Source organism: Macaca thibetana, chromosome 8, assembly GCF_024542745.1.
Source record: "Macaca thibetana thibetana isolate TM-01 chromosome 8, ASM2454274v1, whole genome shotgun sequence".
NCBI classification, from domain to species: domain Eukaryota; kingdom Metazoa; phylum Chordata; class Mammalia; order Primates; family Cercopithecidae; genus Macaca; species Macaca thibetana.
In genome coordinates this window covers 127,482,401-127,508,732 of record NC_065585.1, presented here as the reverse complement: position 1 = coordinate 127,508,732, position 26,332 = coordinate 127,482,401, and the positions used below count along the sequence as shown (strand labels likewise).

General features: G+C 36.8%; 1 protein-coding gene across 2 annotated transcripts in view; it reads right to left on the bottom strand.

The window, feature by feature from the left end:
• Positions 1-7,295, bottom strand: part of MSR1 (macrophage scavenger receptor 1) — an 85,455-nt gene extending 78,160 nt beyond the window's left edge. For both annotated transcript variants that reach the window (XM_050800258.1, XM_050800259.1), the window contains exon 1: positions 7,070-7,295. The gene's annotated coding sequence lies outside the window, so the exon portion shown is untranslated. The remainder of the gene's footprint in view (positions 1-7,069) is intronic.
• Between the last annotated feature and the right edge of the window lie 19,037 nt (positions 7,296-26,332).

Sequence of the window (26,332 nt, the reverse complement as noted above, 5' to 3'; positions counted from 1 at the left end):
ATTTTAAACAACCAGACTATAATAACCTTGGTTAGGTTGGTAGTACACTCTTTATTCTTTTTCTCCAGACAGGTACAAAAGAGGTTCAAAAAGAAGAGGCTGGAGAGGCAAGGACCTGGTAGCATCTGACTCATCAATTTCTTCCTTTATTTTTCTGATCACATAAATTGATCTGGCTTTCACGACCTACCCAAAATATAACACTGATCACTATCTATACAAATAAAGTTTTTAAAAAAAAAGTATTCTTTGCTTTGGCAGTAGTGACCTGGATTAATATTATTAGTGACACAATATATATTGTTTATTAAACATTTTGCCTTTCTCCCTTTCACTTTGAACTAGACATGAAGCTTGATTTTGTTTTTCTTTAAGTCTCTAACCTTTGGTTTATCTTTTTTTAGCATATAGAGGTGATAATAAACATTTTGTGGACTAATGTATTTTAAACTGTGGTTAACCTGGGAAGATTTATTTAAACTCTGAAAAAGGAAAACTCTCTAGTACATGTCTATGAGTGGTTTAGACTAACTGACAATATTTGGTCTATAAAATGTCCCTGACAAGTGTGGTGGACCAGAAGGGAGGTGCGCACTAAAGCATACTCGGCGGAATGAGGAATGAACAATATTCCCTATCGCTACAATTGTGCACCATGGGAAGTCTGTTTGCTTTCTGGGGCCAGTGTTCAAAAGCGATTGGTTTATCATGAACTGCATGAAATGTTGGTATATATATTTTCCAGAAAAAAAAAAGATCATGTTCATCAGAGATAATGCAGTCATAGGATTTGTGGCATTTTCTGATGTTACTGCCTTTTTTCTTAGTCTGCACAGTCTCTCCAAGAATCTCATCTGCTTCCATGGCTTGAACTACTGCCTGTGTGCTGATCGAGCGAATATAGCCAACATAGATCTCAGTCTCAGAATCAGCTTTTGTTTTACATAATACAACCAGCTACAAGGTGGATTTTCTATAGAAGCCTACCTTTTATTTTTCCAGGATTTTCACTGTGGGTATATCATCCATTTACATCATCTATTTATTATCATACCCACTTATTATTATTATTTACTTACTATGTAGTGAAGAATACATGATACAGTTAGGCATATGCCAGCAAAGCACAGTCACTCAAATCTGAAGCCAGAGCTTATTTTCTAGAACATTCTCATGTATAAGACCCACATCTGATTGCACAAAAACTCCTGATTTCCTTGGATCCATTCCTTCCATTCTATTCCAATTTTTGGACTTCAGCTTATTTTTATCTACCCCAGCCAGGCATCTTGGGTAGCAGCAATGGTGCAGACAATTAGGAGGAAAATCCCAGGGCATTAAAAGAGAGGACAAATTAATAGCATCTAAACCATAGCACTTTAACAAAGAATAGGAGGAAAAAATCAAACAGTAGAAGATACCATTTTTCCAGAAAAAAAAAACACCAGAGACATAAACTTGAAAAACATGATATTCAATGGGTGAGTAGAGGAAGAAGACTCAGTACAAAAGACAAGGAAGAACTTTTTGACACTGCAGGAGAAAAACAAGAAGCAGTCAGGGTCATGGAAAAGAACAAAGAAGTTGGTGTCCTGCAAGAAATCCATAACCTGCCACATAGAATTTAAGTTGTTTTTTTCCTGTGTGGTAGAAGCAGAAATAAAACCTTGCAAGATTGGCAGCGGTAAATGTATAAAAATGAAAGTCCCTGAATGCATAAATGAAAGTTGTTCATGCTCATGGTTTTCGGTTGAGAAGAGAGATACTGATGATTGCACTGAGATAGCACATCCAGGGGAGTTTTTTTTTTTTTTTCTGGATATTCCTCCTCTTCTCCCCAGTATCTCAATAGCAGAATGAGCGAGGGCCCAGTTTCTGTTCTGTTTTCTCTCCTTCTATTTTCACTCCCTTGGTGATCTCACTGGCCTCACTGCTTTAAATATAATCTGGAAGACTGATGCCTCTTAGATCTTTATCTCTTGCCCATACCTCGCCTCTCAATTCCAGACCCATATATGCCACTGCCTAACAACATTTCTGCTTAGAATTCTAACATGGTCCAAACCTAGAGGTCTTCCTTGTTCCTCGCCTTTTCTCATCCACTACTTCCCATCTCTCATCCGATCCTGTTGCTTTGTTTTCAAATACTATGCAGAAACTGAGGGCTTCTTGTCACTTCCCTGCTAGCATCCTGTCCAAGCCCCATCATCCTTTTCGCCTTGACAATTTGTTTTTGTTTTTTTTTTTTTTGAGACAAGGTCTTGCTCTCGTGCCCAGGCTGCAGTGCAGCCACGTGATCACATCACTGCAACCTTGACCTTCTGGGTTCAAGCGATTCTTCCACCTCAGCCTCCTGAGTAGCTGGGTCTACAGGTACATGACACCATGCTCAGTTACCTGTTTATTTTCTTTCTAGAGATGCAGTCTTGCTATGTTGCCTAGGCTGATCTCAAACTCTTTAGCCTCAAGCAATCTTCCCACCTCAGCCTCCCAAATTTCTGGGATTATAGGCATGAGCTATTGAGCGTTGATGTTAATAGCACCCTGATTTTCATTCTTATACTCTTGAATTAATTCTCCACACAGTTTCCAAAAGAATCCTCTTAAAAAGTAAGGCAGGTTGAGTCACTCCCATGCTCAAAGCCCCTGAATGCCTTCTTGTCTCACTCAGGCCTTCACTAAAGTCTGACTCAATAAAACAGACCACCTGTAATCCCTGCACTTTGGGAGGCCGAGGTGGGTGGATCACCTGAAGTCAGGAGTTTGAGACCATCCTGGCCAACATGATGAAACCCCGTCTCTACTAAAAATACAAAAAATTAGCTGAGTGTGGTGGTGGGCACCTGTAATATCAGCCACTCAGGAGGCTGAGACAGAAGAATCGCTTGCACCTTGGAGGCAGAGGTAGCAGTAAGCCAACATCAGGCCACTGCATTCCAGCCTGGGCAACAAGAATAAAACTCTGTCTCAAAAAAAAAAAAAAAAAGAAAGAAAGAAGAAAGAAGAAAGAAAAAGCAAGTAAGGAAGCAGACTGTTCCTGAACATCCAGTTTCAACCTACAACCCCTTGGGGCCTTGTCTTCCCCATCCTGGCTTCATTTTCTTTCCCCTAAAACATATTTTCCTTATTTGTCTTATCTATCATGTGTCTTCTCTCATCCAAGCCAGATCCATGATATGGAGTTTTGATCTCTTTGGTTCAGGAATCAGAGAGTTCCTGAAGGTGCTCATTATATACATAATGCAGTATTTAAAATTACATTAATAAATGAAATGAAAGGCAGGATCTTTTTCAAGATGACTGGATTTTCTATCTTGGGTTATGCCTCAAGAAAACTTTGTGGTTCACTAAAGTGGGAATTTTAAAAATTCTTCTGTTACACATTGGAAAATAAAATATTTCTCTCTGCACTGCATGTAACTAGCAAACTGAAACAAAAAATATTACCCTCAGTGAAGCCACTTTGCTTCAAAAGCATTTATTATTAAAATTACCAGATTATTTCAGCTCCTTACTCTGGCTATAATCATTGTAATTTTTTAGTAACGTGAACATACATACATGCATGAGCCTTCATTAGCAGGCAGTGAACGACTCACACTGTCCAAGTGTGCCTTTTAATATCAGTTCCAAAGTTAGGAAAAACAGTAGCTTCACATAAAGTGACTTTTCCTATTAAATGTCAATGTACTGATAAAGGATTGTGAAATCCTTTGCGTTTGTGTAATCTATTAAAAGCACGTGCTCACGAGAAGTGAAACACGTTTCTGTAATATCAGCTTTTTATCAAGTGGATGAAAAGTTTACAGGAAATTCATAATGAAAGAATTTCAAGGTTAATTTGTTTGGAACCATACACTTACTTTTTCTTGTTTTTCTTATCAAACATTATCATAATATTATAGATATGTCAGGATAAAATTTCTGTCACCTCATCACCCTAATAAAGCAAAAAAACCCCTTAATTTTTTAAATGAAACTGAAGTCCTTGGATATATGTACACATGTAACATAGTTCATGTTGTCATGCAAATATCATTTGGTATTATGCATTTTCCTTAAAATCATCACATTATTTTAATATTTCAAATGAATTTTTCAAACTTGAAATTTTTTTTATTATTCTTTAAGTTCTGGGATACACATGCAGATTGTGCAGGTTTGCTACACTGGTATACATGTGCCATGGTGGTTTGCTGCACCCATCAGCCCATCATCCAGGTTTTAAGCCCCGCATGCATTCGGTATTTGTCTTAATGCTATCTCTCCCCTTGCCTCCCACCCACTAACAGGCCCCGGTGTGTGATGTTCCCCTCCCTGTGTCCATGTGTTCTCATTGTTCAGCTCTCACTTATGAGTGAGAACATGCAGTGTTTGTTTTTCTGTTCCTGTGTTAGTTTGCTGAGAATGATGGTTTCCGGCTTCATCCATGTCCCTGCAAAGAACATGAGCTCATCCTTTTTTATGGCTGCATAGTATTCCATGATGTATATGTGCCACATTTTCTTTATTCAGTCTATCACTGAGGGACATTTGGGCTGGTTCCAAGTCTTTGCTACATAGTAATTCAACATATATATATATGTGTGTGTGTGTATATATATGTATGTGTGTGTATATATATAATCTTATTTATATAGTCATTTTTCTAAAATATAATTTTTTTCTTTTAAACTTTTTTTTCCTTTTGTCAGGTGGCAATGCTTCACTGATACAAATAATGATGTTATAAATATTTCCTTTTTTTTTTTTTCAGATGGATTCTCGCTTTGTCACCCAGACTAGAGTTTAATGGTGCGATCTCAGCCCAATGAAACCCCTGTCTCCTGGGTTCAAGCGGTTGTCCTGCCTCAGCCTCCCAAGTAGCTGGGATTATAGGCATTTGCCACCATGCCCAGCTGATTTTTGTATTTTTCACCATGTTCATCAGGTGATCCACCCGCCTCGGCCTCCAAAAGTGCTGGGATTACAGGCGTGAGCCACCACACCTGGTCATTATTTTCATAATTTAGCTTTCTTCTTTTAAAACATTTCTTTAGGATAATTCACCATATGTGAAATTCAAAGGTGAAAGGAAAACTATTTTGAACTTCTTGGGCTCTACTGTCTCAGTGATCTTTAAAAAGATTGCATAAATTTATAAATATTCCAGACTTATATATGAATATGGCAGTTTCAAGCAAAATTCACTACCATTGAATAATAAAGCTTATTTTAGAATCATTTAGATTTTGATAAGAGTTAAATAATACTAAAAGTGGTTTTCATTTTTATTTTTTATTATTAATGTTAAGAGAGAGACTTCACTGTAATTGTTTGTCATATATTTTTCTTCTTGGGTTATTATCTATTCATATTCACTGCTTACACATCCCCACAGGTTGCTTTTAGCTGTGCATGTGAATAAGTTCTTTATATTTAATACATATTTACCATCTGTCTTTTCATACTTGACATGTATTCATTTTTCCAAGATTTTTCCCTATTTAGTTTTTTCATCATATTCTTAAGGTCAACTTTATCTTCAAGATTTGGAATAAATAATAACCTTGTGATCCTCTTTATAATATAAAATAAAAACTTTGAGTTTTGTAACAGCAGTTGAATGTGTATATAACATGGAAATTAAGTTAAGATTATTTGTGAAACTAACAGTTTTATGCTTAAGGAACAGCTTAAGGAACCTGTCTGTAAGAAGGATTTTAGTAAGAAATGGAAATATTTATATTGCGCCTGAGGTCACTGATATTCATCCTTGGTAGCAAAGAAGAAAGAGCACCAACTTTTGAATCTGAAATCTAGATTTGAGTATTGACTGTGACATCATTTAGCTGTGTGACCTTAGGCAAATATTTTAACTTATTTTAACTGAAATTTCTTTAGATATGTAAAATATGATCACAATATAAGTTTAAAGAATTATTGTGAGCATTACAAATAATTTTTGTAAATTGCCTGATACACAAAAAACCATCAATATATGAATCACTGTTATTTTAAAATGCTGTTTTTAAAAAAATATGAGCTTTTCTTATTTTGTTCTCACAGTGTGTTCATGAGGTACACAGCAGTATTTTCTCCATTTTACAGGGTAGGGAACTAAGACCTGAAATGTGTAAGTAACTAGTCAATGTTATGCGGCTAGGGAGCGGGGGAGCTGGCATTTGAACACAGGCAGTCTACTCCCAGAAGATCAGCTCTTACCCACTGCAAAAAACTGCTAATCACTGCATGAAACATTCATAATCTCAGTTCTATGGTTTTTCTATAACTATATTTACCTGGTCAATGCAAACGCCAACCTCCCATTGTATGCTGTGTGAATCTTACTTATTCTTCAAGATTAATAGGATTTCTAGCATCTCCATGAAGATTTATTTCTGATAGACTTTTTTCCCATAGAAGTAATTTTGGCCTCGCCTATATTTTCATAGTAATTATCTATAGCTCTTTCATATTACTTAAGGTGCTCAAATTACATTATGCCTAGTTGGGGATGTTTTAAATCATTAAGATTCCCAAACACAAAAAGAACTATATTTTATTTTTTGTATCCTTTCCCCACATCTAGTTCAATGAAGTGCATATAGTAGATACCCAGCCAATATTTGCTATGTCATCAAGGAAAGATAATAAAAGGCATTAAATTAAAGCCAAACATGTTCCATGAAAAGTTATGAAAGGAGAATACCTGAAATATATCAAATTATACTTTGAATAAAGTCAATATTTTAAACAAAATATGCTTAATTATATGAAAAAAAAAACCACCTTGCCAGTTCAAACTACAAAGCATTTAGTATATTTCATGTGTATTTGTGAACACATATGTTTTTCACTCACGGAAAATTTAGCAGAAATCTCTATTTTTTGATTATCTCAAAAAAAAAAAACAAATTACTGCTGATAGAATAGAGCATTCTACTAGAAATCATTCATCATATATATATACACACACGCACACAGAAACATATCATATATCACACACACACATACACACATAGAGCAGACACATAACAATCAATAGAAACAATTCTGGAATAAAACATTAAAATAAGCCTTTTTTTACCTTTGGTTCTAAAGAAAGCAGCACTGATTTATCCACTTTTCTCTCTTTACAACTGAAACCTAAAATCTTTACCTCGTAGTATTTCAGCATCTGGTACATGAAGAAAGGAAATGACACATTCGTGTGTTGAAAATCTTTGTTAATGTGTTTCAATAGCACTCTCATCAATGCACAGGTTTGCAAAATCTAAATTTGTCAGATAACTCACTCTTCACCCCATTTAGGCCGCTTAAAAAAAAAAAAAAGAGAAGTGAAAAGAAAAGGAAACAAGGGTTGTTGAAACAAGCACATAATGTATGGCAGATTGAGCTTTTTTTTTTTTTTTTTTTTTTTTTTTGGAGACGGAATCTTGCTCTGTCGCCAGGCTGGAGTGCAGTGGCTCGATCTCGGCTCAATGCAACCTCCGCCTCCCGGGTTCTACAGGCGTGTGCCACCACGCACAGCTAATTTTTTGTATTTTAGTAGAGATGGGGTTTAGCCATGTTGGTCAGGATGGTCTTGATCCTCTTACCTCGTGATCTACCCGCCTCAGCCTCCCAAAGTGCTAGGATTACAGGCGTGAGTCACTGCGCCAGGCCTGATCTTTCCTTTTTTATAAGTAATCCATGCCTTCTAAAACATTCATTAATTCTCATGATCTCCCCTTTCATGTTACTATAATGTTGAGTAAAGACTCCATGTTTGGCCGGGTGTGGTGGCTCACGCTTGTAATCCCAGCACTTTGGGTGGCCGACATGGCTGGATCACTGGAGGTTAGGAGTTCTAGACCAGCCTGGCCAACATACTGAAACCCATCTCTACTAAAAATACAAAAATTAGCCAGGCATGGTGGCATGCTCCTGTAATCCCAGCTACTCAGGAGGCTGAGGGCGAAGAATTGCTTGAACCCAGGAGGTGGAGGTTGCAGTGAACAGAGATCACACCACTGCACGCCAGCCTGGGCAACAGAGTGAGTGAGACTCCATCTCATAAAAAACAAAAAAACAAAAACAAAAACAAAAAGAAGAGTCCATGTTTAGTGATTTGGGTTTTATTCTTAAATCCTTTTTCCTGTACCTTTATCCCTAGTCTCAAACACAAAACACATGAAGAAAGAATATGATGTCTTTCTAAGTACAAGTAATAACCTAAAAACACTCACTTCTGTTCTCTCTATAATGATAACAGGATTAATTTTTAAAGCACCAGACAAGTTGTTAATTTCCAGTAGTATAGCAGAGGGAAGGAATCTCAGGCATGGGATCAGATGAAAGGGATGTTCTTTCCCTTCTGCCACCCATCAGGGTTTTATACAATTCAACTCAGTTATTGACTCACATTCAAGAAGTTCAAGTATGACTCAGGTAAAAACGTCCAACACTATATTAATGAGTTAACTTTTACAACTGATAACTTCTGGGAGAAGGTGTTTAGTTTATATTCCATAGCCACTTCTTTGTTTCCAAACAGGAGAAATCATGCTTCCTACCAAAAGATGTCCCAAATTGCCGTGCCCATGGGCACCATCCTTCAGAAGACAATATGTCTGAAAGCAAGCATGCAGGAACAGGGCATGGCCTTTGAGAGATGCAAAGTAACAGTATTCTTCAGTCATTCTTAAGGTAACCACTAAAAGGCTAATAGTAGTAGTAAGACAGGCATCAAAGCAAGCTGCATAATTTCTAACCAGGCAGCTTTAAGACAAGAAGTGGGATCACAATTTGATCCAGCCTGGAGCAGCGTAAATGCTATTGGCTATTCCTCATCAAATTGTTACTGACACGAAACTGGAGACTACAAAACTCACACTCTTTCCTTTATCATTATTTGTATATGCTTCTTATCTTAAAATATAGTCCTTTTGGGTTTTTATTTTTTTGACAAAATCTGAAGTTTAAAATGTAGACATCCCTGACAATACTACATGATTAGAAAAGTCAGACTCTGGGAATAGCAAGCGAAGACACCAACTTTCCAGAATTCTATCCTAATGAGGTTTCTTTCTGTCAGTGTGCTTTATTTCTAATATGTCTCTGTAATATTGTTTGGTATATATCCACAATGCTAATCACTTCCCTACGTGATGATTTCCACACTCTTCAGACAATCTAATTTTTCATTAAAAATTTTCCCTTTCCATATGTCTAAATAGGTACTATATATTTTTATATAGTTTTATATATAACAATTATAGATTATATAACACAATATTATCTATTAGGTCTTACTCTGTGTAAAAACACCTTTAGCAGGGAACCATGTAAGAAATATTCAGTTCAAGCCAATGATTGATTGAGAACAGAGGTAATGTGTAAGGGGTTGGGACTTTGCATTCGTTCTTTCATTTGACTTCACAGCAACTTTGTCATATCACTTCCCTAATTGAGAAGTTAACGTTTAGAGATGTTAAGTTTCTCGAGATCATAGAGTTATGAGTCATCAGAGCTGGTATTTAAACCCAGTCTGATTATAAAATTTGGCAAAATATAGTTTTTTCTTAATCTGAAGTAGTATATGTATTATTAGGGGACTATAAAATCTCCATAAAAAACTGGTATACAGAAAACAAACCCAAATATGGGCAAATTCCAGATCATGCGGATAGTTACTTTATTAATAATTATTGTGATGGATCCCAATTACTGCATTTTTGTTGCTTATGGATATATGTGTCTAGAATGAGGTATATGTAAGATTATGTCCAGTGACCAAATAGAGATTCATAATCAAATAGACAAATGGCTCGAAAGAATTGATTCAGATGTCCTAGGGCTCATTGTGGTAGAGGTATACTGAACTCAAAAGAAGATTTAACATTTTATACTCATTAAGAGGTTTTTTTTGTTTTTTGGTTTTTTTTTTTTTGAGATGGAGTCTTGCTTTGTCACCAAACTGTAGTGCAGTGGCGGATCTCGGCTCACTGCAACCTCCGCCTCCAGGGTTCAAGTGATTCTCCTGCCTCAGCCTCCCAAGTAGCTGGGACTACAGGTGCATGCCACCAAACCCAGCTAATTCTTGCATTTTTACTAGAGATGGAGTTTCACCATGTTTGCTAGGATGATCTCGATCTCTTGACCTTGTGATCCACCTGCCTTGGCCTCCCAAAGTGCTGGGATTATAGGCATGAGCCAACGCACCTGGCTAAGAGGTATTTTTGTATGTCTAAAGTTACAACAGGTTGTTAATCATAATATATAGTTAATATATTGTTACTTATTTATTGTATGATATACATATGATAAAGTTTCAGAGATAAAATTTTTCATGTTCTTAATTCAAAGCAATAATAAAGATTTTAATAATGCTGCAATGGACACATATTGCTTTGGGATTATAAAGCATTTACAGAATTATCAAAACATACTTTATTAAAATTGACATTGAAAAATTGCATGTTGGCAGAGCTTTTTGTTTGATAATCATAAGTAGAAAACTGTGAAGTTACCAGTAACATTTTTTATAGCCTTATTAAACAGAACTTTCCTATATGAGAATTATTGAAGTCAAAAAACAGAAACAGACCAAGGATAATATCAGAATTAAATGGTATCTTCCTTCTATTAAACATAAAATAATATTTTGGCTCACCCACACAGTCTTAAATTGGTGGTGTTAGTTAAAATTTTAATATTTTGGTGAGATTTTAAAATTTAACATATGCATTATATTTCAAAAACTTGGTTAAGAACTGTAGGCTCATGGTGTTTAGGTCTAAATTTGTATTTCTCTATTTTAACATAAAATTATAATAAAATAATATATCAACACTTAATAAGGTGCAGAGATCAATATATTTATTTCCTTTTGAGAAACATTGCACAATGCTGTACTGTCTATTTTTTAAAGAAAGTGCGTGGAAGACCTCTAGTTCCAGCTTCAACATCTAAAGAGCTTGGAAGTCATCACTCATATCTCGACACCACGAAAACGGGTGGAGAAACTAAAAATCAATGACGTCTTGGACCCATCAGAGACTGAGGTCTCAAGGAAACCACTGGCCTGAAACCGGGAGAGAGAGGAGATTACAGAGCATCACAGCAGAGATCAGATCACCTGCAGCAGATGCCGGTGGAACCACAAACTGGCAGGAACACCTAAGCAGACATTTGGCAAGAGGCCGAGTATGGACCAGGGTGAGCACTGGAGCCTCCTGCAGGCTGCAGTCTTACAGGAGCCCCTAAACACTTACAGGCTTTACTTCCCGGAATACCACCTGCTTCTCACAGTATATACCAAAAAACATCACCTGATGTCCCTGGCAGAGAGAGGGGAAATCTAATGATTTTAAAATATACATAGAGCATTTCCTGTAACAAAGGCCTACTCCCCAGGGAAAAGAGTTTATCAGAGCGTTATCTTAGCTAGGCAGCTGAAGGGCAACCATTCAGCTCTCACTCCCTCTAGTCTTCCAGTTCCAGTTCGACTTGACGGAGAAAAAGGGAAAAAAAAAAGGTTTAGAAATGCTCATGAAGGTCATAGTCCAGGGACAAGGGCCCACTAAAAGACTGAGATTTAATCATAAGACTGTAGAACGCTTCCCCCTGCCCCCACATCTCACCCCTCCGTCAACAGAGCTCCAGTGTGATAACAGTGGATGACAGCTGAGAGAGATGCGAGGATTTTTTTGAAAGGGAAGTTTGTAGGGGAACCTAAATACAGTAGAGGCAACAAAGAGACCCTACAGGTAATTTCAGCTTCTGACAGCTGCATCTACAGGCAATGTTAGACGCAACCTAGTTCCTAGCTAGATTAATATACAACCTCACACTAAAAGGCAAGTAAGCATATCTAAGACCCTAAAAGTCACACTGTCCTTAGAGAGTTAGGGAAGTAGAATGGATAACATATGCCCAAAATACGAATGACTAATTTCCTTGCAAGATCAGCTGTCTCCTGCAAGCAACATTTGACAATTCACCCTTTCCTCGTGATGATGTCTTAACTAAGAAGACACAAAAATGCAAGGAAACAAAAGTGAATATGAGATCACTTTTATGTGCTATTTTAAGAACAGTAATGCACACTGCCCTGTGTTTAGGGAAGTATGGCTTCAGAATTTTAGGAAAGATCCATGTCGTTTAAATGAGTTTCAAAGTTGTAAAAGTGTCAATTAATTTAAGCCAGAGCAAAATGCATTAAGCAAATTCTTACCCAGAAGTCTGTGAAATCATGATGGAATGTCAGCCTAGGGGCCCAAATGAGAGAACAGAATTTATGCTGTAGCCAAAGGATTATTGCAAGGTGGATACCATTGACTTTATAGCAATTTCACATGCTCCATTGTCTTTTATTCTCATAGCAAATCCACTTCATTTTGCAATGAGAAAATTTAAAGACTCTTAAATAAATTATCTAGGGTTACGGGGCTAGCGACAGAGAATGAACTAGAATGTATGTTCTGTGATGTTCTAAGCCACATGGCTCACATTGCCTTCATAAACATACATAATTGCTTATTCTACACATCTTCAGTTCCCCTCAAAATATCTCCATAAACTACTGCTTAAAGCTGCAGGATGGCCTTTGTGAAAGGGAAATAGGAACTCAGGAACCCAATTAATTTTGGCAAAAGAAAAAAGCAATTAAGTTGAAAGCTGAATCATGCAAGAAACTGCCGTTCATTTTGTTCCTAAGCAGATAGCTAGAAATAAAAGGTTAAATACCTCCACAGGTAGCTATTTTATGTTCACCTTATCTTATGCAAACTATAGATTTACTGAGCAAGACAGAAATATATATGATTGATTATTCCCCTACCTGCTCCATTTCTCTTGCAAGATGTGGATTGCCATACCCTCCCTCTTTCTCCTCCAGCCAGCTTTTCCCCTTTAAATATGGAAGTTCTCAAAATCAACTATGGAGAAAGTCACAGACTAGATGGTTTCTGTGACTCTGTGTTCTTTTTTTCCAGGAATGTCCTTAACCTTGGCAAAATAAACATCTAAATTAATTGAGACCAGTCTCTGATACTTTTTGGTTTGCACCTCCGAAGCTCAAACCTGTCATTTGCTGTTTGTCTTCCTGCGATACGAGAATACATGTGTTTTTCTCTTTTGCTCCCCAAATCACTTGGGAGAACCACTCATTGGCAAATTCTAACCTGGTGATGAGAACCGTAAAAATGATTGATAGGGACACTCCACTCAAATGCCTGCACTGAGAGGTGTCACCAAACTTGTTTTGTTTTCTATTATCTACTCTTCAAAAAGCAATCATCAAACTTGAACACGGCTTCCAGCAGCTCAAGGCCATATGTCTGGGACCACCCAACCCCCTTTTGAGTTCCTGCCTAGGATAGCTCAGGACCGTCACTGAATTTACTGTTTGTTCTACCCAATACCTGACAATAAGTCCCTGGTCTCCTTTCATAGAACATTTTCTAAAAAAGGGCTTACAATGTCGAATTCTTTCTCTGTCCTTTTCATATGTATATATGTTTCCTATCACCTAGGAGTGTCTTCTTCAATGACTTGGGAGTATTTTTTTGTAAGGACCTGAGAGCCATTCCTTTGAAAAGTAGTCATTAGGAAGGATAAGATTTCTGTCTCCTGGTCTCTGTTGAGGGATAGAACCTTTCTCATTTATCACTCCAGATCCACTCTTCACCCTGCTGTTTCCTCCAAAAGGATGATCTTTTTGGACACAATCACATGACTCTCCTGACCTCTGATTCCTGATTAGGGTTGGCAGACTGGCAGGCTAGCGGGATATTTGTGAGGCGGAGAAGAGTGAATCCTCCATATTAATTATCTAAACATGAAATAAATATTTATGGTCTAGGAATGTTGGGTGACCTCTTAATGAGTTACTTGGCTTATATAATACAAAAATTTTCAAGTCTGCTGAGTAGAAACCCAATTGTCATTATTGTGGAGACTCATAACATCCTATTTTGAAAACTATATCAGTTCAAAAATCCACTACTTCTTCAATGATCGGCCCCTAGAGAAGCAGCCCAGCAATTTGGCTATTAGGACTGGGGTACGGAGACTAATGCCCTCCTCACAAAGGTGTCCATATCTGAACTCCCACAATAATATTATATTATAGGGCAAAGGAAAATTAAGATTACACGTGGAATTATGGTTACAATGGGCTCGTTCAGATGACATCAAAATAAGGATGTTATTCTGGATTATACAAGTGAGTCCAATTCAGCCACAAGGATCTTTAAGAGCAGCAGAGGGAGGCAGAGGAGATTCAGAGAAAATAATGTGATGACGGAAGAATGACCAGAAAGATGCAAGGTTGTGGACTTTGATGATGGAAGAAAGAAGACCACAGACCAAAGAATGTGGGTGGCCTCTAGAAGCTGGAAAAGGCAGAGAAATAGATTTTCTCCTAGAGTATCCAGAAAGGAATGCAGTCATGTTGACAACTTGATTTTAGCCCAGGGTGACACATTTGGACATGTAACCTGCAGAAATGTAAGATAACTCATTTGTGTTATTTTAAGCCACTAAGTTAGTGCTGCTTTATTATAGCAGCAGAATTGTATTAATTTGCTTGAGTGCCACAACAAAATACCTCAGGCTGAATGGCTTAAAAATCAGAAATTTATATCTCACAATTCTGGAGTCTCAAAGACCGAGAGCAAGGTGTCAGCAGCTCTGGCTTCCCCTGAGACCCCTTCTCCTCGGTTTGCAAATTCCTGCATTCTTTCTGTTTCTTCATGTGGTTGTCACTCTGTGCTGCATGAGCGCCCCTGGTGTGTTTTTTTAATGTGTCCAAATTTCCTCTTCTTATAAGGACACTAGTCAGATTGGATGATGAACACCCCCCACCACCACCCACACAATAGCTTCATTTTAGCTTAATTACTTAATTAAAGGTATCATCTTCAAATACACTCAGTCACATCCTGAGGTGTTCAGGGCTAGGATTTCGGGGCCATGTTTCAGTTCATAACAAGGTGCTATATTATAAAGCCTTCCTTGAAGCCATGTCTAGAGGGCCCCTCGGGGATAAAACAAAGCTACATACTGGGGCTTAATAGAGGCTCAGAACTCTGACCATCCTGAGCACTGTGGAAAGTCTTGACCCAACTGCCTAGTAAGTCCAACAGAACTGTAGACCCAACTGGCGGTTATTTCTACAGATATAAACTGCGAACTAAGAAGATACATATTGAATTATTGGCAGCATCCATATTCGTTTCCTGATCTATGGAGTGAAAACTCTTATGGTAGAAGGGCCAAATGGAAGCCACTGAAATGACCCCTTCCCACCAGGATGGTAATCCAAAAACAATATTGCATCTCCGGGAGAACTGGTGACATCAGGGTCACCATCAAATGTTAATGTTGCAAAATTGTGTTTCTGGGGGAATGATATGCGGCTGAAACTCTTAAAATGGGCCACAATGTGAAAACATCCATTTTCTGTGCCAATGTCCACAAGAGAGCATCCACTATGTAGAGTCAATAATGTGGTTGACAAGGTGACCTGTCTGGTAAAGTCAGTCAGCTTTTGCCGTAGCCATCGCATATGGGAAATGGCCACGCAGAGAAGACTGAAGTGGTTCATGGGCTGAATGACGTAGGCTTTTCTCAACAAGCCCATCTGGATACTGGTGCTCCTGAGTTTCCAATATGCAAATAGCAGAGGCTGAAAACTCAGTAAGCTGGTCTGGATACTGGTACTCCTGAGTGTCTAATATGCAAATAGCAGAGACAAATACTGAAAACTCCTGAGATGGCCCAGCCAGTCATCTGGCAGCACATTGATTACACCTGATGTCTTCCAGGGAGGCATGTTTAATCCTCTATGGAAAAAGCACCGGCTAAAGAGGTGGACTTTCCCTTCCTGCTTCAGTGATGCCCCCAGCACCACAACGAGCGGACACACTGAATATATATTCAACAACGATGCATACCACGCAGTATTGCTTCTGACCAGGAGCACACTTTATAGATGGTTCCAAGTTTAAAAGTTTTAGGAATGAGTTCTGATGGGTCACGTTTGATGAAAGATCCATCATTAGACCAGTCACTTCTTTCTACAGTTGGGGTTTTATAAGAATGTCAACTCCCTCACACACAAAAATGGATGGCTGGATTGGGAGAAAGATCCCCAATGCAGGGGAGTACCTCAACATTAATTTTCTGCTCTCCTAATTGTTTCATATTTATCATAGCACTGTTTTTTCTTTTTCATCCATTTGTCTTAATTTTCAAACAATGAAAAATAAATACGTATATTTTCAATATATTTGTAAACAAAAATGTTGCTAATACCTCATACCTCACATTTATATATTTCTTAGCAAATAAATAGTTACTATTAACTTCTTTCTTCTTTTTTTTTTTTTTTTGTATTTTGCTGACACAGGTAGACTATTACCACATTTTTTGAATGAAAAGAAATGGAAAGAAACGTTGCATAAATTATCTCATTTCACTCTTTACAATGCAATGAGATATTCTGGGCAAAACAATATCACCCCAGTTTAAAACTGAGGACACCCAGGCTTAGAGAAAGTCACACAACGCTAAGAACTGAATTTGAATAGAACCCAGGTTGTTTTTCAGTTAGCTTCTTTTCAGCATTCTATTATCTGTGGATATGACAGTGATGACTGATGTGGGCCATAGTCTTTCGACTAAACAACATTTGGCTGGGCACGGTGGCTCATGCCTGTAATCCCAGCACTTTGGGAAGCTGAGGCAGGCAGATCACGAGGTCAGGAGATCGAGACCATCCTGGCTAACATGGTGAGATCCCCTGTCTCTACTAAAACAACAACAACAAAAAAAATTAGCCAGGCACAGTGGCGGGCACCTGTAGTCCCAGCTACTCAGGAGGCTGAGGCAGGAGAATGGCGGGAACCCGGGAAGTAGAGCTTTCAGTGAGCTGAGATCGCACCACTGCACTCCAGCCTGGGCAACAGAGTGAGACTCCGTCCAAAAAACAAAACAAAACAAAACAAAAAAAACCAGACAAATCAACAAACAAAATCCATTTGAGATCCTTCCAGTTTTAAATCCCTCCTTGCAAATGCCTTTTGGAGAACAGGGTCCATTTCTCCATCACAAGGCTGACAGCACCAGGGACTCTCTCTCTGTTCCTCTATAACTGCAGTGTAGGCTGTGACCTAGGTCAAGTCAATTACTTAATCCTGCTTGGATTTTGAGTCTTGAAAAAAATAATACGAAGATGTTAAAATAATAATAATAACAACTCATAGCAAAGACCACAATGAGAGTCCAGCAGAAGAATGATTATCACACATCCTGTGTTACTCGTGCTATTAGCAGCCTCCTTAACTGGAGGAGGCTCTGGGCTTGTGTGCTTAGCATCCTTTGCTTCCTGCATGCCCTTTTCTCTAGCTGGGCTCTTCAGCCTCCCCAGTGATTCTCTAAGGGATCAGATATTCTTCCAGCACATTTCTCTGTTGCTTACATTAGCCAGAGTTCTTACAACTATAATACTAATCATACTTAATGTCACCAAAGAGAATCCGAGACAGAGAAACCAGAGGATCAAAAGAATACCAATCACTCTTCATTAATTTCTATTGTCCAGGACTGTTTCTGTCTGTCTTTGTTTGTTTCCTTTTTCAATTCAGTTGTTATAGTTCACAATATAGCAGTTCACACTATTCCAACGGTAACTCTATACATGGCATGCAATCTCTACCACATCATGGGCACTACAAATAAACAGATGCTTACATGAAAATGTGTCATGCTCTATTTCTCTTTATCAGATATGTAATGTGGATACGTGATATGCTTTATGATCTTTAGCACTGATCCATTTTAAAGTATTCACTCAATCCTAAGACACTTAGCTGTAAACATCCTCATTTACCAAAGCTATGATAAAAAGAGAAGTTAGAACTTCCTTAATTAGGCTCAGGTGCCCGAACAGATCTGATGGAATCCTGCAGCTCTCTGCAGGACAAGGATGACATCCAAAAAGCACCCAACTAAAGAGAACAATGAGTATGGTAATGAGGATGAAGGGAAATGGCAAGTTTTTAATCATCAGCCAAAGTGCAGGATACCCCACAAAGGACAGAAAGAAAACACTACCTTTGGAATAATTGTTCAAAGAAGATGATGATTCAGAAAAAATAAAAGAAAATGGAACATAAATGGCTCGATTGCATTTTTCTTTGCACTATAAATGGCAATTAAAGTGCTTAATCTTGAGCCTTTTATGATTTAGATATGAATACAAATTATCTTAAGAAAATTCCTCTGCAAGGCAGAAGCTTTCTCAAAATGTAAATTAGTTCTCTCCCGTCTGTCATAACGCTTACAGCGAATTTACACAGCACTTCACATGAAACGATCTAAGAGTCTTCTCTGGCTGTTTTTACAGCATATGGAAGAGACTTTTGTTTATTTGTTCATTTTATTTTGTTTTACAGTAGTGGAGACTAGTGTATCAAATATCAAAGGCTGACTTTAAAATCTATAACAAAAACACTGCATTTCTTAAATTTGTAAAATAACTACTAGCTAAGGCAGATTAAGGAGAATTGTTAGAAAACTGGTTACTGACATGATTATATTTACATCTGTAAATAAACTCCTTGCATCCAAATCCCTGGTTATATTCATATAACATGAAACATGAGCAAGGTAGGGCCTCTACAATCAGCTAGTAAAAAAGTATTTCAATAAAGAAACAGTGTTATTTACATAAGAAACGCATTGCAGCATTTCAGTATTTTCCAGGAACCAAACATTTTTATATTTTATAATTCATTCATTTTTATACACAAAGTTTTTATATGAATAACAATGAAGAATTTTGCCCCTGGAACTTACTAACTGTGTGACATCTGAAAAGTAAAATCAGGATTAGAAAAGAACCTCTTAGAATTGAGTTCATTTTTATATATATATATAAAAATCATGCTTGACCTTTAGTATTCCCTCTATAAATGTATTGTAAAATTGTAAACAGTAAATTAAGGTATTGAAGTTTGAAATTATAACACCAACATTTACTTCTCTTCAGTAGTGTTAAAAAATAAATGAGTTTTAAGGAACTCTCAGAAATGTTTTGAAATGTCTTTAAAATGAAATCAACTTTATGAGATTCATAGATTCTGTGAAAAAGAATACCCTTTTGTTCATAAATCACAGGAACTCAAGTCATTTTTTTTTGTTACTTAGTAAAACAAAGTTGTGGAAATGTTATTGGTGCATCTATCATAGGACTGAATAAAATAATTTTATTCTAAAAATACATTTAAGCTTCTCAAAACACCTGAATCAAATGGTGATAAGAACCATTCTAGAAGAATTATGCCCATTTACCCTTTCATTAGCAATTCATAGAAGTAAATAGCTGGTTCCTTAAAGCTTTGTTGTTCTCAAGTTTGGTCTGTTATTTTTAACATTGTCAAATTAATGAGATTGCTTTCACCATTTTTCTTTTCTCTCTTTAAAAGTTTTAAATTATGTTTTTTTGAGACAGGGTCACATTTTGTTGTCCTGGATGGAGTGCAGTGGCAACATCTTGGCTCACTGCAGCCTCAAGCTCCTGGCCTCAAGCAATCCTCCTGCTTCAGCCACTTGGGTGGCTGGTACTACAGGCAAGCGCCACCACACCTAACTAATTTTTTTAAAAAATTTTTTGTAGAGATAGGGTCTTGCTATTTTGCCTAGGCTAGTCTCAAACTCCTAGCCTCAAGAAACCGTCCTGCCTTGGCCTCCCAAAGTGCTGGGATTACAGCTGTGAGTCACCAGGGCGGTTAATTTTCTTTTCTTTTTGATATGTTTTACACATTCATCTGATTATAAGTACAGTTAATCTTATTTTCTTAGTGCATTTGTCATCTATGTTTATTTTGTGAATAGCTTTCCCATGTATAATCTCATCAATCAGGCTAGTTTTTCTTTTTCCTCGTTACTTTTATGAGAATTTGTACGCCAAAGATTTTGACTCTTATTTCCTTTTTTTTTTTTTTTTGCATTTGGTTATGTCTATTGTGGTATTTTAATAATACAATTTTTTAAAAAATCCTTGAACTCAGATCTATCAATCTTCTATGGTTTTATTTCGTGTTTTTTTTTTTTTTTTTTTTTTTTGGAAAGGATCTTTTCTAACTCAGTATCATATAAACAATGTTTTAGTAAGAAAAATTAAAAGAAAAAAACAGAGTGACAGAAAATACTTGTAATATGCCTAATGTGAAAAGGCCTAGTAACCAGACTATATAAAATATTTCTAAAAATAATTACCTAGTAATAGAAGATATAGTAATTCAGTAATTTTGCGTCTAGGTAAGTACCTCAAAGAAATTTTTGCACATATGTACCAAGAAATATGTACCACAATCTTCAAAGAAATGTTCATTACAACCCTATTGGAAACAACCCAAGTACCACTTAAGAATAAAATTAAAATATATTGTAGTACACTGATTCATACAATGATTGATCTCATTAGGAATTATATGTATATTATATCTATATGCTATATATGCTTGTTTAGACTTGAGAACATATATGTGTGTGTGTGTGTGTGTGTATCTAGCTATCTATTTATCTATCTATCTATCTATCATTTTTGTTTGCGGTCTTACTCTATCGCCCAGACGGGAGTGCAGTGGCATGACCATGGCTCACTGTAGCCTCAACCTCCCCGGACTCAGGGGATCCTTCTGCCATGGCCTCTCAAGTAGCTGAAACTACGGGTATGCACCACTGTGCCTGGTTAATTTTTGTTTTCTTTGTTTGTAGAGACAGGGTTTTGCCATGTTACCTAAACTGGTCTTGAACTCCTGGGCTTAAGTTATCCAACTGCCTTGACCTCCTAAAGTGCTGGGATTACAGGCAACAGTGAGCAATTATTTTAGTAAAAACAGCATTTCATGAAAAAGTCATGAGTTTAGTTCACAATTTAAACTATTGCACAGTGGCTACTGTGACAGTTTATTGCCACTGCATTGATTCATGTTGAGTCACAAGCAGTGTTACCTGCTTTTTACTTTGCAACATCCATGCAAATGAAACAAAAAAGTCAAACAGCATTATAGTATTATAATAAAAACAGTTCTGACCTTGTGGACCCCCTGAAAAAGATTGGAGAACACAAGAGATCAGCAGACCACACTTTGAGGATTACTGTTTCAGTGTATTGTTTTAATGGGATATTACTCAGCAATGAAAATGTGCAAAATAAAGATGTAGAAAACAGTGTAACTCAATCTCCCAGCTATAATTTTGAAAAAAAAGAAGCAATGCTTACAAAACACATACTGTTGAAAGTAGAACTGTTTAGGGATGCATAGATGTGATAAAGCCAAAGAAACACTGAAGTACATGCTTATCACAAAAGTCATGCCAGTAGTTACCGCCTGCGAAGGGATGGTTCTATAACTGGGGAAGAGCAGATGATGAGTTTCTGGGAGAACAACTATTTCTGCTGATCTATTTCTGGATCTGAGTGGTTCCACAGTTGTTTATTTCACAATAATTTCTTAAACTGTACACACCACTTCATTTACCTTTCTGTATTGATATCACATGTCAAAATTAGGTAACAAAATTGAATTAGCATGTATTCTAGTGCATTTGTATTTCTTTTCTTATCTTGGTTAATGCAGAGCAAGGGTCTAGGTTTTCTTCCACAAATGATAGTCAAATTCTCCCCTATCCCTTATTAAATGTTCTATTTTTTCCCTAGAGATTTGAAAAGCCACATGAGAAGACAATGTTTATGTTTTTTATAACTCTTCTCTTTTCTATATCCATGTGCAACCCTCACTGTGTGTGGATTAAATTGCTTCTACTTATGACATTCACTTTATTTGATTTTTTTTTTTTTTTGGCCTGGCAAGTTATTGCTTAATTTGTTTCACCTATTATGAATTCTATGGGTCACCATTCTCCTTGTCTTTTCCAAAGATAGCATAATGAGGTGCCCTTAACCATCTGCCCTGTAATTTGCATGCCTGAGAAAGAAGCTTACTTTTAAACCCTTCTCTAGTGACAGAATCCAAAGATCATGAGAAGGCACATCAGTTCAAGAAAAGGTACTATACACTGTTGGTATTTGAGGCTTGACTACTTGAAAAAATGACCTGAAGGTTCAGAATATGTACTAATTTGCAATTTAGCTGAGAAAGAAATTTAGATGACACATGCTGTGAAGTTGGTGTATAGGAACATCACTTAGCTAGAGAGAACCTAACGGATCACACACCATCATCATTGCACCATCATCAATGAGACTCTATTATTCAGCCATACACAGAGAAACTTCTAAATATTTTCTCCATTTTATTGAACAGGAACTCTGAAAAGAATGTAATCCTCAGGAGCTGATAAGGAAAAGGGACTCAGGACACATACAATTAAAACCTTAGATAATAGCACAAAAATTATTTTAACAAATGTTAAATTACAAATGTTAATTAAAGATAAAAGGTAGTACACACTTTGGGAAGCCAAGGTGGGTAGATCACCTGAGGTCAGGAGTTCGAGACCAGCCTGGCCAACATGGTGAAACCCCATCTGTACTTAAAATACAAAAATTAGGCAGGCGTGGTGATGAGTACCTGTAATCCCAGTTACATGGGAGGGTGAGGCAGGAGAATTGTGGAGGTTGCAGTGAGCCGAGATTGAGCCACTGCACTCTAGCCTGGGCGACAAGATTGAAACTCCATCTTAAAAAAAGGAAAAAGATAGTACACACTGTTTTTGGTATAGATTTTTAAACCTTATGATTTTTGGTAAAAATCCATGTGGGCATTACTGCTAGAAAGGGAAATTTCATTTCAGAGAAGAAAAACAATCTATTTCCCTAATTATGAGAGTTCCTAGGTGACTTGGTAGGTTTAAATCCAAGTCTAACACCATGACATTTCCTCTCATTTAGAAATTGAAGGTAGAGACTGGACCTTGTAATTTTCCTAACACCGTTTTCCTTTTGAACAGTAATAGATTCAGAATGTATTAGGTTGAACTATACATGATTGGAGCTTATGTGAAAAAAAGTTTCCTAAATGATTAGCATATATTTATTGCTTTCCAGATATTAATGACATCCATTAGTTAATTTGTTCATGCATGCAGCCCTGACTGTGTTCATTCATTTGTGACAATCAAATTAGAAAACATATAAAGGCCCTTAGCAAACTAAAATAGTACACAAATATGTATGCTATTATTATATCTATTTCTACATAATTAATACCTATATGGTTAATGCCAGGTTAGTTGACACAGGAAATGCTATGAAGAGGTGATTGATAATTTGGTCAGAGCAAACATGGCTAGTTATGGACGCTTACATCACAGGCAGAATTGCTGTAGCTGAGAAGGACAGAATGAAAGCCAGGAAGTAAGCATATAAAGACAGCGAGTTGGAGAACATTTGATTTAGAAATAAGGCTGTGAAAAGAATGCAATAATTAATTCTGAGAAGGCTACTATGAGGATTCAGGAAAGGTATCATTAAAATATTAGGAGGAAAATAAAAGTTTTCAGACATGTGGAGTTTGCTGTGAAAGTCACATATTGTGGTTCTGGAGTAAGCCAGGTAAATGTGGGTCTCTGATATTCACTCAAAACACTTTCTTCAAAAAAACAAAAAACAAAAAAAAACCCCAATACTTTCTGGATATATAAAAAAGTCACTAAATTATTTAATAGTTTGTCACCATAGGATCTATAGTACATGTGAAAAAATACATTCTAAACAAAAAAAGTGAATTATCTTGTTTAAAATTACACAATTTTGAAATAGATTCTGACTAAATAATCATTTGGTAATCTTTTGACACTAAAATTTTAGATGATGCTGAGAATAAGCTCAGCTAGAACTACAGAGTCTTCAAATTGAGAAAATGTCAATGTTAATAAATCAGGAGGTAAGCAAAAATGGTTATAATTACTATGAGGTAACATCTGTATCAGGGTTGAAGCTAGTAAACTCTTAGTCTTTCCAAAAATAGAATATTCTTAGCATTTTAAGTTTCTGTTGAGCTATCAGACACATAATTTTTGAAAACTTTTCTGAGTTGAGCACAAATAGAATCAAACTGTATCCAATTTTAACTCCTATCATAAGCCATGAATGCAGCTTAGAAGCATGATAATATACTTTGTATTCTTGTTAGATTTTAAAAGAGAGAAATAAGATGTTTAAGGAAAGGATTTTAATGGTTAACCCAACCTCTGTTCTAGAGGTGAATTTTCTTTTCCTGCCATCCATTTTTTAATAATATTGATTCCTTCTGTTGTCTGATGAATGTAGTCATCTCAAGTCTTACAAGGGTGGGTTGTAAATCCAACAAACTGAAAAACTGCTGACTTTGAGCTGGGGAGCAATAAAGTTAATAGCCGTGTATTCTAAATTTGACATAATGATGTGCATCACTCTCAGAAATAAATATAAAGTTTCTTAAATCAGAGCGTAAGAGGTAACCAGATTTGGCATGCACACCAATCTAAGCAGAGTCATAGACAGGGGAAGAACACAACTGTAGCATCCATAAACAAAAAATATATATAATACTGACATTATAACATACACATTTTATGGTCTTTCAGATGGAATAAGAACTGTTTAACAATGATTTTAAATACAGTAGCATGATTATCAGCATTATGATATAGAATTTTCAACTTTAGAATGAAAAGAGTGAAAACTTTTCATTATTTGACATAAAATAAATGGTCCTTCTCAAGATTAGTTATCTTTACCCTCAACTATTCTTTTATATATGTATTTTTTAAACATGATCTTACTGTGTTTCAGTCTGGAGTGCAGTAGTGCTATTTCTGCTTGCTGCAGCCTCATCCCCCTGGACTCAAGAGATTCTCCGGCCTCAGCCTCCTAAACAGCTGGGACCACAGGCGTGTTCCACTCAGTCCAGCTAATTTTTGTAATTTGTAGAGATATGGTCTCCGTATGTTGCCCAGCATGGTCTCAAACCCCGGGGCTCAAGCTTTCTACCCACCTTGGCCTCCCAAAGTCCTGGGATTAGAAGTTTGAGCCACTGCACCTGGCTCAAATACTCTTAAACATAAGTAATCCAGCTGTCCTCTTGTTTCAATATCACATTTCAAGTAGTCATTTAAGTCTTAAAGGGTTGGAAACTTCTAAATTGCTTTTTTCACATTTCACTGATGCCTTTCAAAAATCTGGGACACCTATGTGCAACTTAACTATATTTGCATACGAATTCCTCTGATTTGGGAATGCTATTCATAAATAATTGTCATGCTGTCATTTTAAAAAACAACCACTCAGGTGTACACATTCTAGACATAAATGCATAAAGTTTTAAAATGTGGTCCTATAATATTTCAGAGGGTGTATCTTCATTTAAAAATGTTTGACAGACAACATGGGACACAGATTAAGATTCAGTAGTTGGAATTGAGAATGAAAGAATTTGTCAGAAGTTTACCTAAGACCAATTATAAATTATTATACCTTGTAGGCAATCCACCACTTGGTCTTTAAATTTTCTCCAAGTGTTGGTTCCTCTTCTTCCTGACAATCCAGGAGACAAAGTTTAACAATTAGAACTACTTGATCACAGGTTCACCAAACTTTCCATTATCTTTTGAGTGTGCTGTCCTTCAAATCTCCAATTTTCATCAAACCTGTGATGTAACCTTTTGGTTTCTACTCCAGAGCTGCCAGTGAAGGACATGTGAGATGCTACAGGGTCTGCACTACAAATTTATTATTTCCAATGTGATTAAGGCCCCTTAACAGGCCAATATCTTTACTTGTTATTTATCCCTTCAGTATCTAATCTAAGCTATTTAGTAATCTCTTCAAGCTCCAATTGACTTCCCTTTTCCTTTACACTCAGCAAAATATCAAATTTCATGCCTTCCTGAGAAAAACGAGGTGAAGAAACTTGACTTTCCTCCAGATATGGACTCAAACATGCACACTTCCCTAGATATGCTTTCGTCAGGCTTGCCACTAATGCCAGAGGGTGACTTTACCCCTACAACCCCTGCTGTTCAGAGATAAAACCATATTCCCTTCTGACCTGAATTCTACCTTTCTGTAGCCTCATAAGTCTTTCCAATCAACTGTGCTTTCTTTTTTGATTTTTTTTTCCGTTTTCTACTTCTTCCAGCACCTTCTCCTTGGTTTATGAAAATGTCTTCATAAAAGCAAATAAATATTTTAAAATTAAAATTTCTTTAGTTGACATTCTCCTCAATCTATTTCATTCCTTTTCCTTTTCATTCTTACCACATGATTTCTCAATCAATTGCAATGTGCCTTCATCCTCATCATCAGAGAAAACGTTCTAAAGTCACCACTGAGCCTAAAATCACTTATTAA